The following is a 13,697-nucleotide window of genomic DNA, read 5'->3' on the forward strand; positions in this document are numbered from 1 at the left end:
CATAATTTATCCAGAAAGAAACTGAAGCAGAAAAATGAAGTGACTCCCTCAAGGACTCACGCAGCCAGTTAGTATTAGGACTAGAGCTAGAACCTTCCACCCTGACATTTAACTCAGTCCTTTCTCCAGCTCAAGCTGTTCACATGTTTCTTTTCGTTTTATCTTCAAAATGTGGCCCCTTGGAACTTTCCTGGCATTGGACTTCTGAGCCTAAAGTGGCTTAATGCACACATTTGGGAAAGGATAGCCATGAGGCCTCTAAGTGGTTTTGATCAAGTTTGCCAATATTTACACCCTAGGATGATCTGCATAAACTTCATAAATAATATAAATTCCTACAAAGTGAGTTAACCGTGAGCTACACGGTCTTTTGAAAAATCCACATTAGGCAATCACCCTGGCAAAGTTAACAACGCAATAGAGTACTGAAGGTAACCACTGATTGCAGTCACTGCTATTGACCATTTTAAGTGTGACTATTTTTAAAATACTGTATGCCTCATTAAGCTGTGCTCTGAAAATGAGGAATTTGCTTTAACTGCATTGTTTTGAATTGCTGAGAGAAGAATCTATCAACCACAAGGTGCCCTGCTGCTGAACTCAGCCAAAAAGCTGTTAATAACTCCAGCAGATGTTTCAGCTTTTTAGGCCAATAGACTCCCTCTCTCCCTGCCCTCCCCTTTCCAGAATCCGATGCCAATATGACTGAACTCCAGTTTTTGTGGTTGTCGTCACCACTGCCGCTGCTGCTAGGGCTGGTGATACAATGCCGCTGAGGAATGATCCTTTAAACAACCACTGGCAACAGAACCTCAGCCCTTTAAGGTCAGAATATTATTGCTTTTACCATCAGAAGTTTAAATCTTCAGGGGGGAAATGAAGGTAAGGGCACAAAAATCAGTATTTTTGTTTTGTTGTCTGCCTACATTGCTAGTCATTATGTTTCTCTTTTTGTGGCTTCTCCCAATGCTTAAAGTCCATTTCTCAGACTCATCAGAGTGCTGGGCTTGCTAAGGTTGAGGGTCATTAACACATTGGCGGCCCTACTAATCTGGGAGAGACGTTCTTAGGTTAGCAGCTTTGCAAAGGGGGCCTCTGTGTGATGCAGTTTTGTGTGGTTGTATGCCTGATACTGTGTGGCTCAGATGCCCTGACCTTAGCCGTTCTACAATATTAGATGTGTGTTTTATAAATATAGTTACATCCCTGTGTGATAGGTAGAGTATGAGGGCACATAGGGTCACCACAGTCCCATTCAGAGATTTATCAACATCTCTGAACTGGAATAAACCTGACATTGTCACTTGAAATTAAATCTACATTCCAAGGCTTTCCAAATGAGAAGACATTAGAAATAAAGGGGGAGGAGAGATCCTGTCCCCTTCTCCGATACTCCCTGCACTGCCTCCTACTCAATTATTTTGGAGAGAGTGCTTTAACACACCCTGGTGACAACAGGATGACCAAGAAAACACAGGTGCACCACATTATGAAATGCTATATTGGCTAGGAACACATCTGAACTGCACGTCTATACACATCATCATGCAGAGAATTGCCATTCAAAGGGAGAAAAGTTGAGAGGCAGAATTAAGTTCATAAATATTTTGTTTCCTTATTTTGATGCAACACAAAGCCAGAATATCCAGGACTCTCAAGACCTCTATTGTCAGCTTCAACATTGCCAACCATAGTAATTCAACCCCCAAATCTCTGCTGTATGCCATACTGGCTGTAAAAAGTAAGTGACTTTTCCGTGGTGTCACCGCCACCATACTGTTTGCATGCTTTCAGCCCTGTGTAATTCTAATTCTCAGGAAAAGCTCAGGAATACAATGTTAGCTCTCCTCGCCACACCCCACCCCCATCACTTTTTTTTTTAACATGGATAAGGAAATAGACCACATTGTGATTTGGTTCACATTCTCTTAAGTATATGTGCATAGCACTCATTAATGCTAATGCAATTTGCACATATGCATTGAAGGGAAAATATACCTGCCCATGCCTGGGTATTTTTTATTTTCTTACTGTACACTTGAGAGTTCTGTGGCATCTATAGCTTCTAATTTGGAAACGTGAGTAACTCAGATTAAAAATTATACTATTTATTTTGAAATACAGTGTTCCCACTAGCAAATGGGATGGGTATTTATGCTTAGATTACTATGATTCCAAGAAGCCAATACCAGGTGATGACTCTTCAGTAAAATAAATAATCAATGTTGTAACAATAAAATAGGGTTAAAAGGCCGGGCACAGTGGCTCATGCCTGTAATCCCAGCACTTTGGGAAGCCAGGGTGGGCGGATCACGAGGTCAAGAGATCGAGACCATCCTGGCCAACATGGTGAAAGCTCATCTCTACTAAAAATACAAAAAAATTGGCCAGGTGCGGTGGCACGTGCCTGGGGTCCCAGCTACTCTGGAGGCTGAGGCAGAAGAATCGCTTGAACCCAGGAGGCGGAGGTTGCAGTGAGCTGAGTCCAGCCTGGTGACAGAGCAAGACTCCATCTCAAAAATAAATAAATAAATAAATAAATAAAATAGGGTTAAAAATAAAAACAGCAAAAATTCTCTACTGAATCAGTAGAAAATATATTATCATTATTTAAACAATATCTATTAAATAACCCATATGCATCTCCAGAGGAGTGAAAACACGAGATGAGGGGGGAAGAAAAAGAACTGAAAATAATCATGGGTAATCTGAGACTCCAGGCCTGCCAGCAGTGAGTACTGGCAATAGGCATTAACAAACTATGTGGGGATGTCTGAGGCCCAACTAAATCCAGACCATGTACTTCATTAGGTCTCGAACTTTACCTGGAATCTTGTACTGCAAATGATGATTTCCAAACTGTTTTGTTCTTGATTATTTCCAGTCCAAGTAAAATGGACAATAAAGAAAAGATGCTTCCATACTGTTTCCATGATGGATGTTCACAACCAAAATAACTTCACCATCTGATGTATTTCACAGTTTTAAGTTAAAACAGACATACTATAATATGCTTGTACATCTGGCTCAGGTGCTTCATTTGCCATATGTTTGTGAAATAATCCAAGGAGATGTTACAATTGTACATTCCCCTTGGGACTTGAAGAAAATGTGCCCACAAAGAGTTACCTAATTATTCATTCCTGCCAACAACATCCTCGCCTAATAAGAAGGAGAGGCAACTTAAAACCAGACAATAGTGCTTTCATTCTTGAGAGATGTCAGTGCCACTTATGGTTTCAAAAACAGAAAGTCTTATGCATTTTTTAAAATAAGAAAAAGATCTTGGGCCTTTAAAGCAAATAAAATACTCTGCAGGTGGTATATTTGGTATTCTTATGTGGGCAAATTCTGTAGCACTGATCAAGGTCTATTGTTTCCTGAAACTCATTGAATTAAAGCCCATGAAGCCACATAGAAATTAGTGACCCAAAAGTTGACAGTCTCTAATAAATGGCTGCTCTGGCAACACTAGACATTTATGGAGAACTTTGTAATCGGCAAATTGCTTTCATACATGTTACCACATTTAATTCTTATAACAATTTTGTGAAGCAGGTAAAAAAGGCACCCCTTGTTTAGTTGTACCAGTTGTAGTACTGACTCTTCATAACACTAATAAGCAAAAGTATTAGCATCTTTCTTAAAAAGTTGTAAGTTATTTTGGTCTTGACCAATATATACCATTTCCCATAGCACACATTTCTCTCTTTAAGAGTCATTGACAATCTGCTTTTTCCCCCTCTTTTCCTGTTGTTTGCATCCTTCTAAACTATGACTTATTTTTTTCTGATTCTGTTTTATTAAAATTTTGATTTTCTTTTAAGGATTAAAAAGTAGAGGGAGAATTAGTATATTGGTTAAAATATAAGCTAACCATCAAAATTCAAATTTTAATGAGGCCCTAAGCCAGGATAGAAGTCAAATGCATAAAGCATGTTCTAGGCCTAGCTTCATCCATTATTAAATCAATTTGATAAAAAGGTGGCAATGATGAAGTTATCAGCCAATAAATCTTGAATAGTATGTTAATTGTATATTGACTGAAGTAACAGATTAGATGAGGGTTGAATTTTCACAAAGACTGGAATAAAAGACCCTAAATAGGCAGATTAAGTTAGACGTTCTTTCACCCCGAAACACAAACTTCAGTGTTAAACGGGAAACAAAGGATGAGAGACAGAGGGTAAGATTTGCCTCAGGTTACCCAGCTTGTAAACAGGAGTCTATGCCAAGTCATCTCCCTCCATAGCGCTGGAAAACAACAGCAACTATTGAATACAAATGATCTCTTAGCTTTTCTAGTAAATCCTAACATTTTCTCATTACTCAATGTATAATACTTCCAATTTGTATATAATATTTCCCTTGAGAGGAAGAAAGAGTTACTATGAGGAAATAATTAATTTTGGTCTCCTGTTGTGAGAGAAATTAAAGAGAAAGTTCAGACAACAAGTGTAAAAAACCTCTCTCTAAAAAAGAAAATGCCGCCCATCTTCCCTAACCCTGTACGCAAGCCAGTGGTGACGGCTATAATCGCGGAAAGGGGCTTGTGTCTCTTAAGCCTCAGCATTTGATGGACTCAGATGCATGTCTGAAAAATCTGTGGGGTCTGAGGTTCTATTGTTAGAAATACTGAAACTGGTTTCCTTAAAGAAGAGCGTCTCAACAGAGTATTACACAGACCTCACCTAATCTCCTTTCCAACGTATACTGCAGCTAATTCATGGGGATCGTTGGAGTCTATTGGTCAAAAACATTAAGCACTATCACCACCATAATACAGAGCTCTTAAACGTGTGTGCATGTCCCAGTGGTGGAACACATTCTTACTATAGCATAAATTGTAGTCAGGATACATTCCTAAGTGCTTCTCAAAAGTATATGTAATCAAGTAGGCATTCTGATTTTAATTTTGGCAGGGCATGCTTTGAGATTCCCCAGGCGATTTTTTTGCCAGTCATTGCAATTATATACTTAAAAATACACACACACGCGCACACACACACACACACACACACACACACACACACTTTCTTCATTCACTAAAAGTATACTACATGCCATGGATACAAAATTAAGAAGGCAAGGACTTGTTATCAAGTCATTGAAACAACTAGAGAATCAGACTTGCAAACATGAAAATATGAGCATTGGATGATCCACAAAGTTGAGTGGCAGATTAGGATAACATGTCTAAATCTGTCCTGGAAAACATCCCAGAGGAAGAAGAAACATGAATATGTGTTTTTCAGGTAGACAAAAGGTTTTAAATTGTGTGCTGTGAGTTACAAGATGCTAAAGATCAATTGTAAGAAAGGAATTAACATCAAGTATCTGTCTTTGAGTTCTAGGGCCACAGTGAAAAAAGAATTAGGGAAGGCAATTCTTAGAGGTCAGGCAAATGTCACGCAGTGTATTGCAGTAGTTAAGGAAGTTCATGGACTTAATCAAGTAACCTCATAGCCCATAAAATGTGGGAGAGATGCAAGAAGAAGAATAAATAGGATATGGTGTTTACAAGGTAGGAAAAGAATCAAAGTTTCCCAAACATTTGGCTTGGGAAACTGGGTAGAGGGTCTAAACATTCATTAGTATAAAGAGTATAAATATAACGTAAAATACCATGTAGTCCTGGCTACTCAGGAGGCTGCGGCAGGAGAATTGTTTGAAACTGAGAGATAGAGATTGCAGTGAGCCAAGATCGTGCCACTGCACTCCAACCTGGGCAACAGAGCGAGACTCCGTCTAAAAAATAAATAAATAATAAATAAATAAATATAATGCAAAGAATACAGAAAGAAGAATAGGCTTTGTAGAGTAACTGGGAATAGACACCTAAGCAGAAATTAATGTGTTCAATTCTGGACATACTGAGTTTGCAATGCTTGTAGGATATCTAAATGAAACTATTTAGAAAACAGTTGGTATGGAAGGGACTAGAGCTTAGGAAAGAGATTTATTTATTTGTTTTACTATACCCTGTTTATTCTTCCTATTTTTTCTTTTTAATTTTAATTTTTGTGGGTACATAGTAGGTGTATATATGGGGTACATAAAATGAAATATTTTGATATAGGTATATAATGCATAATAATCACATCAAAATAAATGGAGTATCCATCACCTCAAACATTTATCCTTTGTGTTAAAATTATACTCTTTTAGTTATTTTTAAGTGTGCAATTAAATTAGTATTGACTGTGGTCACCTTACTGTGCTATTCAGGTACTACATCTTACTCATTCTTCTATTTTCTGTACCCGTTAACCATCCCACTCCCTAGCCCCAATCCCCCTCTACCTTTCCCAGCCTCTAGTGAACCATTATTCTGCTCTCTATCTCTACAAGTTCCATTTTTTTAATTTTTAGCTCCCACAAATAAGTGAGAACATGTGATGTTTTTCTTTCTGTGCCTGGTTTATTTCACTTAACATAACGATCTCTGGTTTCATCCATGCTGTTGCAAATGAGATTTCATTCTTTTTTATGGCTGAATAATGCTCTATTGTGTATATGAACCACATTTTCTTTATCTGTTTGCCTGTTGATGGACACTTAGGTTGCTTCTGAATTTTGGCTATTGTGAATAGTGCTGCTATAAATGTGAGAGTGCAGATATCTCTCCAATATACTGATTTATTTTCTTTTGGGGTGTATGCCTAACAATGGGATTACTGGATCATATGGTAGCTCTAGTTTTACTTTGTTGAAGAACCTCCAAACTGTTCTCTGTAATGGTTGTGCTAATTTACATTCTCATCAACAGTATATAAGGGTTCCCCTTTCTCCATATCCTCACTGGCATTTGTTATTGTCTGACTTTTGGATAAAAGCCATTTTAACTGGAATGAGATGATAGCTCATTGTAGTTTTGATTTGTTATGTTTGTCTCTTTACCTTGTTGATTGTATCCTTTGCTGTGCAGAAGATTTTTAACTTTATGTGATCCTGTTTGTCCATTTTTGCTTTGGTTGCCTGTGCCTGTGAGGTGTTTCTCAAGACAGACCAATGTCCAGGAGAGTTTCCCCAATGTTTTCATTCATTAGATTCATAATTTGAGGTCTTAGATTTAAGTCTTTAATTGATTTTGATTTGATTTTTTAATACGGTGAGACATAGGGTCCAGTTTTATTCTTCTGCATATGGATATCCAGTTTTCCCAGCATCACTTATTGAAGAGACTGTCCTTTCCCCAATGTATGTTCTTGGCACCTTTGTCAAAAAGAAGTTTACTATAGATATATACATTTCTTTCTGAGTTCTTAGTCTTTTTCTACTGATCTGTGTGACTGTTTTTATGCCAGTATCATGCTGCTTGGGTTACTATAGCTCTGTTGTATAATTTGAAGTCAAGTAATGTTATTCCTCCAATCTTGTTCTTTTTGCTCAGGACAGCTTTGGCTATTCTGGGTCTTTTGTGGTTCCATATAAATTTTAAGATTGCTTTTTTCTATTTCTCTGAAGAATGTCATTGGTATTTTGATAGGAATTGCATTGAATCAAAAATTATTTGAACAGTATGGACATTTTGACAATATCGATTCTTCTAATTCATGAATATGAAGTATTCTTTCCATTTTTTGTGTGTCCTCTTCAATTCTTTCATCAGTGTTTTATAGTTTTCATTGTAGAGATCTTTCACTTCTTTGATGAAGTTAATTCTTAGGAATTTAATTTTATTTGTAGCTATTGTAACTGGGATTACTTTCTTGATTTCTTTTTCAGATTGTTTATTGTTGGTATATAGAAATGTTACTCATTTTTGTATTCTGACTTTGTATACTGCAAGTTTACTGAATTGATCAGCTCTAATATTTCTTCAATGAAACGTTTATGTTTTGCAAATATAAGATCATATTATCTGCAAACAAAGATAATTTGACTTCTCCTTTAGGATAGAGTTTTATATGTTAAACTGCGGTAGGGACAAGATCCCCCCAAAAGCAGGTAAAAAGAGACAAAAAGACACTGACATTTAAAAGGGGACAAAGAAACAGAAACGAACCAAGTCACTGGATAAGGAACAGTCAGTGCGGTAGGAGGTAAGCCAGGTGAGAGAGAAAATAGACAAAGCCAGAGCTCCAAGAATGGAAGAAGAGTCAGATTACTAACAATGCTTATTCCACTGGGTTAGAGGGTGAAGCAAGACTGTCTCTGCAGTGATATGGGTTCGAATGGATCAGAGTGAGTGGATGATGTGAAATCATAGGTAGTAAATTTAACTTTCACTTTCTAAAAAATATAGTTATCAGAGGAAGAGGTATAAGGGTGCTAAATAAATGGGTCACCAATGGGACATAGAAGTTAAACAGGCAAAAAACCCTTCTATGTCCAAGGTAGAATAATTTCCATAGCTCCAGTGGATGGGCTTGCCTTTGATAGGAAAATTGTGTTTTGCTAGAAACAAATTTTGCTAGGACAAAGAAAAAGTCGATGCAGGCACAGGTGGGCTTATGAGTGAATGGACAGGGAAATTAAAGAAGCTGCTCCTGATAGTTGCTAGTCCCTAAATTAGAAGCAAGGGCATCCCAAAAAAGAGAAGATTGAAAGTTTTGAAGAGTGGAGAAAGTTTAGAACAGCAGCTGAGGGAAACGGGAGAAGCACATGTAATAGGACTGCTAAGTAACACTGAAGGCACAACTGAGATTAGTTTCACTCCAGATTTATGATCTCCATTCTATATGGTTATGATTTTTCTTTTCCCTTCAGCAGAGCAGTGCTCAAGGAATGTTTACAGCTAAGGAGGCTCCATGGAGGATTGCCTAAAGGACATGAAGTCCATCCATCTCTCCAGATAGTTTAGATTATATCTCAAGATCAAGGTAAACCATCAAACTAAATACTTGAGCCATATTGTTTTGGCCCCTTTTACTATTACTCACTTTTACTGAATTGCATTTTGGCATGGGGCCTTAGCTGGCATTGAAGAGCCCAACAAGAAATAGCCATAGGCCTCTCAGCCTTTTTAGCATCATGGAGGCTGTTCAAAAGGAAAGGCACCATCCTCAGTATCATTTATGTTCCATTCGTGAGGGCACAAAGAGCCATTTCTCTTAGACCCAAATGCCAGGAAACAATTGGTTTTTCACGAGTAATGGCAATGTTTTTGCATGTTTGTATGGTCTTGAAGCGGGAATGCATGGTTTCAAATTCAGCATCCATCATCTATTAGTTGGTTGATCTTAAGCCTATTAACTTCTCTGTGCTTTGATTTCTTCATCTACATATTAGCAAAAATAACAATATGTGCTCCATAGGAATGCAGTGAGAATCAAATGGAACAATGTAAAAATGTTTAGCATTATGTCTGGCAAACCATGAGTCCTTAATACATATTAGTTATTATTATTATCTTACACCTGATATTTTTGTTTTATTTTTGTGTTTTGCCTTCATCTTCAGTGTGGTGTGCCTTTGGAATAATTTATCTCTGGTTTCCACTTAGTATTATTTTCCATTTCTTTTTACCTACACTTCACTTATTTTTCATCTGATATTCACCTAGCAGGGTTTGGGAACGAGGCTGAATATGAGAAAGTAAACAAAAGTTCTTACACCAGTCAGTAACTATAAAGATGATTCTATCTGTCTTTATCTTAGAAACAGTTTCAAAGATAGTAAAATGAACTTTCTTATACCACATTCGTATATAGAAATGAATGTTTCCTTGAAGTCCATTTCACTTGGTATTGACTTTTCTTATAATCGCTTTTGATCAGGCCCCCTATAGGGACTTGGCCCTGACTCAGTATTGGCTCAAATACTGCTCACTGTGAATAAATGTTACTTTAATTGCAGAGAGGAACAGATTATTGTAGCTTGAGAAATAGCTAAATTCTGCTGTGGAATGAGGGCTGGATTTGAGGGTCAAAGGACCTAGGTGTAGATGCCAACTCTGACACCAGCTCTTTGCCATTGGAACTCTTGCCTCAGTTCTTTTATCTGCTAAGTAGGGTTAACAATATTGATCTCACAGTGTGATTGTTAGAAGTAAAGAATAGATTCAGCAAAAATTAGTTGAATCTGCATCCAGTGCAGGCGGTAGCATTCAAGCAATCATTCACACTTGTACTTGAAAAATAGGGCCAAATTATTCAGTCTTTTTTTTTTTTTGAGACACAGTCTTGCTTTGTCGCCCGGCACCAGGCTGGTGTGTAGTGGCGGGATCTCAGCTCACTGCAACCTCTGCCTCCCGGGTTCAAGCAATTCTCCCGCCTCAGCCTCCTGAGTAGCTGGGACTACAGGCACACGCCACCACACCCAGCTAATTTCAGTATTTCTAGTAGAGACGGGGTTTCGCCATGTTGGCCAGGATGGTCTTGATCTCTAGACCTCGTGATCCGCCCACCTTGGCCCCCCAAAGTGCTGGGATTACAGGTGTGAGCCACTGCACTCCGCCAATTCAGCCTTCTTAATTATATTTAACGGCAACTTGAACATACTTATCTTATTTAACTATTTGAAATATGGATACTAGCCATTTCGAAATATTTAGTCAAAAGTCAATAAAAAAGCTTTAATTCTCGTTTAAGAATATTCAGGAAATTTCGTCTTGGTATCAGATTATCAACTTGGTCTGCAATGTCACAGGAGAAACATGAAAAATATCCCAGATTGTATTCTCTGCTTTTAACTAAATAAATAATTGGAAAAATCCCTGATATCCAAATAAGTCTGCTTTGTTTCCTGGCAGACTTATTTTGTTTTGCTTATTGTTATTGTTGCTGGTTTTGCTGCTGCATAGAGCAGTAAGCACATGCAGGTGAAAGGAAGCTTTTGTTTTGTTAACTGAAGGTACGTGGGCACGGGATGTCTTATCCCTGGTGTTAATAGCAAAAGGGTTTAGGCCAATTCTTTAAGGAAATAGGAGCACTTACTTTCCTAAACCCCTCTCACCTGTCAGGACCAAAGTTGAAAACCAGAGAATGTTGTGTTGGTGGGCCACTGCCCGCCGCCCCACAGAACACCCAGAGAAATCTGTGCTGGATAGCACAAAAAGAGCCCAGCTACAATGGTTGGTCTTCAAAGGGGTTCATTTATTATATTGCTCAGTGCCCCACAGAGTTGCTCCAAGCTCATAACTGCCACTGATTTCAAAGAGAGCTCTGAACTTGCATACGCTCCACAAGGCACGGCGCAGGATGAGAAATAGGCTGAGTGGCTTTAAGCCATGTTCAGACATTTTTTAATGTTCATAAATGTCTTTGGCACCATCACTTTCACATAGAAACCCACTTACCTCCTGCCGCAAAGTGTGAAATAAAGCCATTTTCAAGCCTGGGTCAGGGATGGTCTGGAAATTGGGCTAAATCTTAAAACTGCATGAAGACTGAAAATAGGATTCACAAGCTGGAGCTCAGCTCTTACCAAACCATTTCCAAGGTCAGGTCACTGTGACACTGTGCTCTGTTAGGTACCAGCAGTGAACCATGGTCAACTCAGTAGCTTTCAAATGAACTGGGAGTTAAACTGAAGGCCTGTAACTCTAAGCCATCAAAAAATAGGTGGTCTACTGAAGGAGGGAAGCACTGTCTCAATTGAGGCCTGATTGGGATTCACCTGGCACAACTCCGGGAAACCTTGAGTTAGGGATTGGCATTTCTTTTTTTTTTTTTAATTTTTACTTTTTTAAAAATTTTTTTATTTTTTTTTTGAGACAGAGTCTTGCTGGAGTGCAATGGTGTGATCTCAGCTCACTACAGCCTCTGCTTCCCAGGTTGAAGCAATTCTGCTTCAGCCTCCCAAGTAGCTGGGACTACAGGTACACCCACCATACCCAGCTAATTTTTGTATTTTTAAGAGAGATGGGGTTTCACCATGTTGGCCAGAATGGTCTTGATTTCCTGATCTGGTAATCCGCCTGCCTCAGCCTGCCAAAGTGCTGGGATTACAGGCATGAGCCACTGCACCCGGCTGGGATTGGCATTTCTTACCACACTTCTCTGCTTTAGGAGATGCTGAAGGTTACCCCTCGATCCAGGATGTTTATGGGAGATAAGGTCCCATCAGAGGTGCTCTTTCTCCTTGAATGCCTGAGGAAAGATGAACCAACCTCCCCAATTTTGTTCCTGTGGTTCCTGGTCACCAAGATAAGGGAAAAAGAGATACCTTAGATACTCAGCAGTCACTTTGTATACTCCAGGAAGCTGTCTCATAAGTAATTCTCCAGGGAGCCCCCTGCATGGCTCCATGAGCACCTTGCTTTTGGAAGGGGCACAGAAGAAAAATGTGTCCTATTCATGTTCGCTGTCAAATAAACATTAAGTCTTGGACAATACGTTATATTGCCTCCCATCTTTATTCAAAACAGAAAGTTATTTATTTGGGAGAAAATGAGTTAAATAATGATTTCCAGAATTCCAGGGATGCCTTTTGGAAAAATAAAACCACACAGTCCCTTCTCTAATGGGCTTTAAGAAAATGTTGTTAAAGCATTTAACTACTCAAAATCCTATTTATTTATTCTTTTAACAAATATTTACTAAGCACCTGCTATGAGTAGATGCAAGTCCAGTTGCTGGGATACAGTAGTGAACAGAGCAAAAAAAAAAAAAAATCCCTGCTCTCTGAGTTTGTGTCTGACTGAGGGAGACGGATGATAACAAAACAAGTAAGAAAACTCCAGAGTGTTTGACAAGTGCTAGGGAGAACATGAGCAGGAATGAGGGCTCACATGAGGACAGAGTGAAAGAGGGTGCAATCTGAGACTGGGTGATGTGGTAAGGTATCATTTAAATAAAGGATCCCGAGGGGAATTCACCTTTAAATGCTTGTCTTTTTTCGGTTAGTCCAAATATTAGTAGACAGTAACTGAGGATTACCTCTGGAGTCTTTTTAAAACTTGGAAGGTAAAGCCAGCTTGCCAAAAATGATGAGAAGACAATGCAGCCCTGCTCTTGGGTCCTGGTACCACTTGGCTGTGCCGTGACACAATCATGAGGTTGAGTTCCATGGAAAAAGGAAGTGTACTTGGTATCGTGCTGTGCATACAGTGAGTGCTCAATAAATGCTGTGTACTTATAGATAAGGTTTGTGGTCTTGGATGCAGATCTAAAAATAATGTTCCTTCCTGCCAGGCATGGTGGCTCACGCTTCTAACCTTAGCATTTTGGGAGGCTGAGACAGGTATATCATGAAGTCAAGAGATGGAGACCATCCTGGCCAACGTGGTGAAACCCCATCTCTATTAAAAATACAAAAAAATTAGCTGGGCGTGGTAGTGCATGACTGTAGTCCCAGCTACTCAGGAGGCTGAGGCAGGAGAATCACTTGAACCCAGGAGGCAGAGGTTGCAGTGAGCCAAGATTGCACCACCGCACTCCAGCTTGGCAACAGAATGAGACTCTGTCTCAAAAAAAAAAAAATATTCTTGACAAAAATAATTTATCTATGTTTTTATACCTCTTTCAGGGAGATAGAGTATACCAACAGTCCCAACCTTTTTGGCACCAGGGACCAACCAGTTTTGTGGAAGACAGTTTTTCCATGGACCAGGTTGTCAGGGTGGGGATGGTTTCAGGCTGAAACTATTCTACCTCAGATCATCTAGCAGTAGTTAGATTCTCATAAGGAATGCACAGCCTAGATCCCTCACATGTGCAGTTGACGATAGGGTTTGCACTGCTACAGGAATCTAATGCTGCTGCTGATCCTACAGGAGGTGGCACTCAGGTGGTAATGCTCGTTCACCTACA

The 13,697-nt window shown here is 39.0% G+C and overlaps 1 protein-coding gene across 8 annotated transcripts in view; it reads left to right on the forward strand.

The window, feature by feature from the left end:
- The first annotated feature begins 727 nt into the window (after positions 1–727).
- The window catches only part of SMARCA2 (SWI/SNF related BAF chromatin remodeling complex subunit ATPase 2), a 229,409-nt gene continuing 216,439 nt past the window's right edge, over positions 728–13,697 (forward strand). For 2 of the 8 annotated variants that reach the window (XM_078368139.1, XM_078368141.1), the window contains exons 1-2: positions 728–882; positions 8,713–8,825. The gene's annotated coding sequence lies outside the window, so the exon portion shown is untranslated. The remainder of the gene's footprint in view (positions 883–8,712; positions 8,826–13,697) is intronic. The other 6 variants (XM_078368164.1, XM_078368155.1, XM_078368157.1 and 3 more) reach the window with 4 other exon arrangements.

This window comes from Callithrix jacchus, chromosome 1, assembly GCF_049354715.1.
Source record: "Callithrix jacchus isolate 240 chromosome 1, calJac240_pri, whole genome shotgun sequence".
Taxonomy (NCBI): domain Eukaryota; kingdom Metazoa; phylum Chordata; class Mammalia; order Primates; family Cebidae; genus Callithrix; species Callithrix jacchus.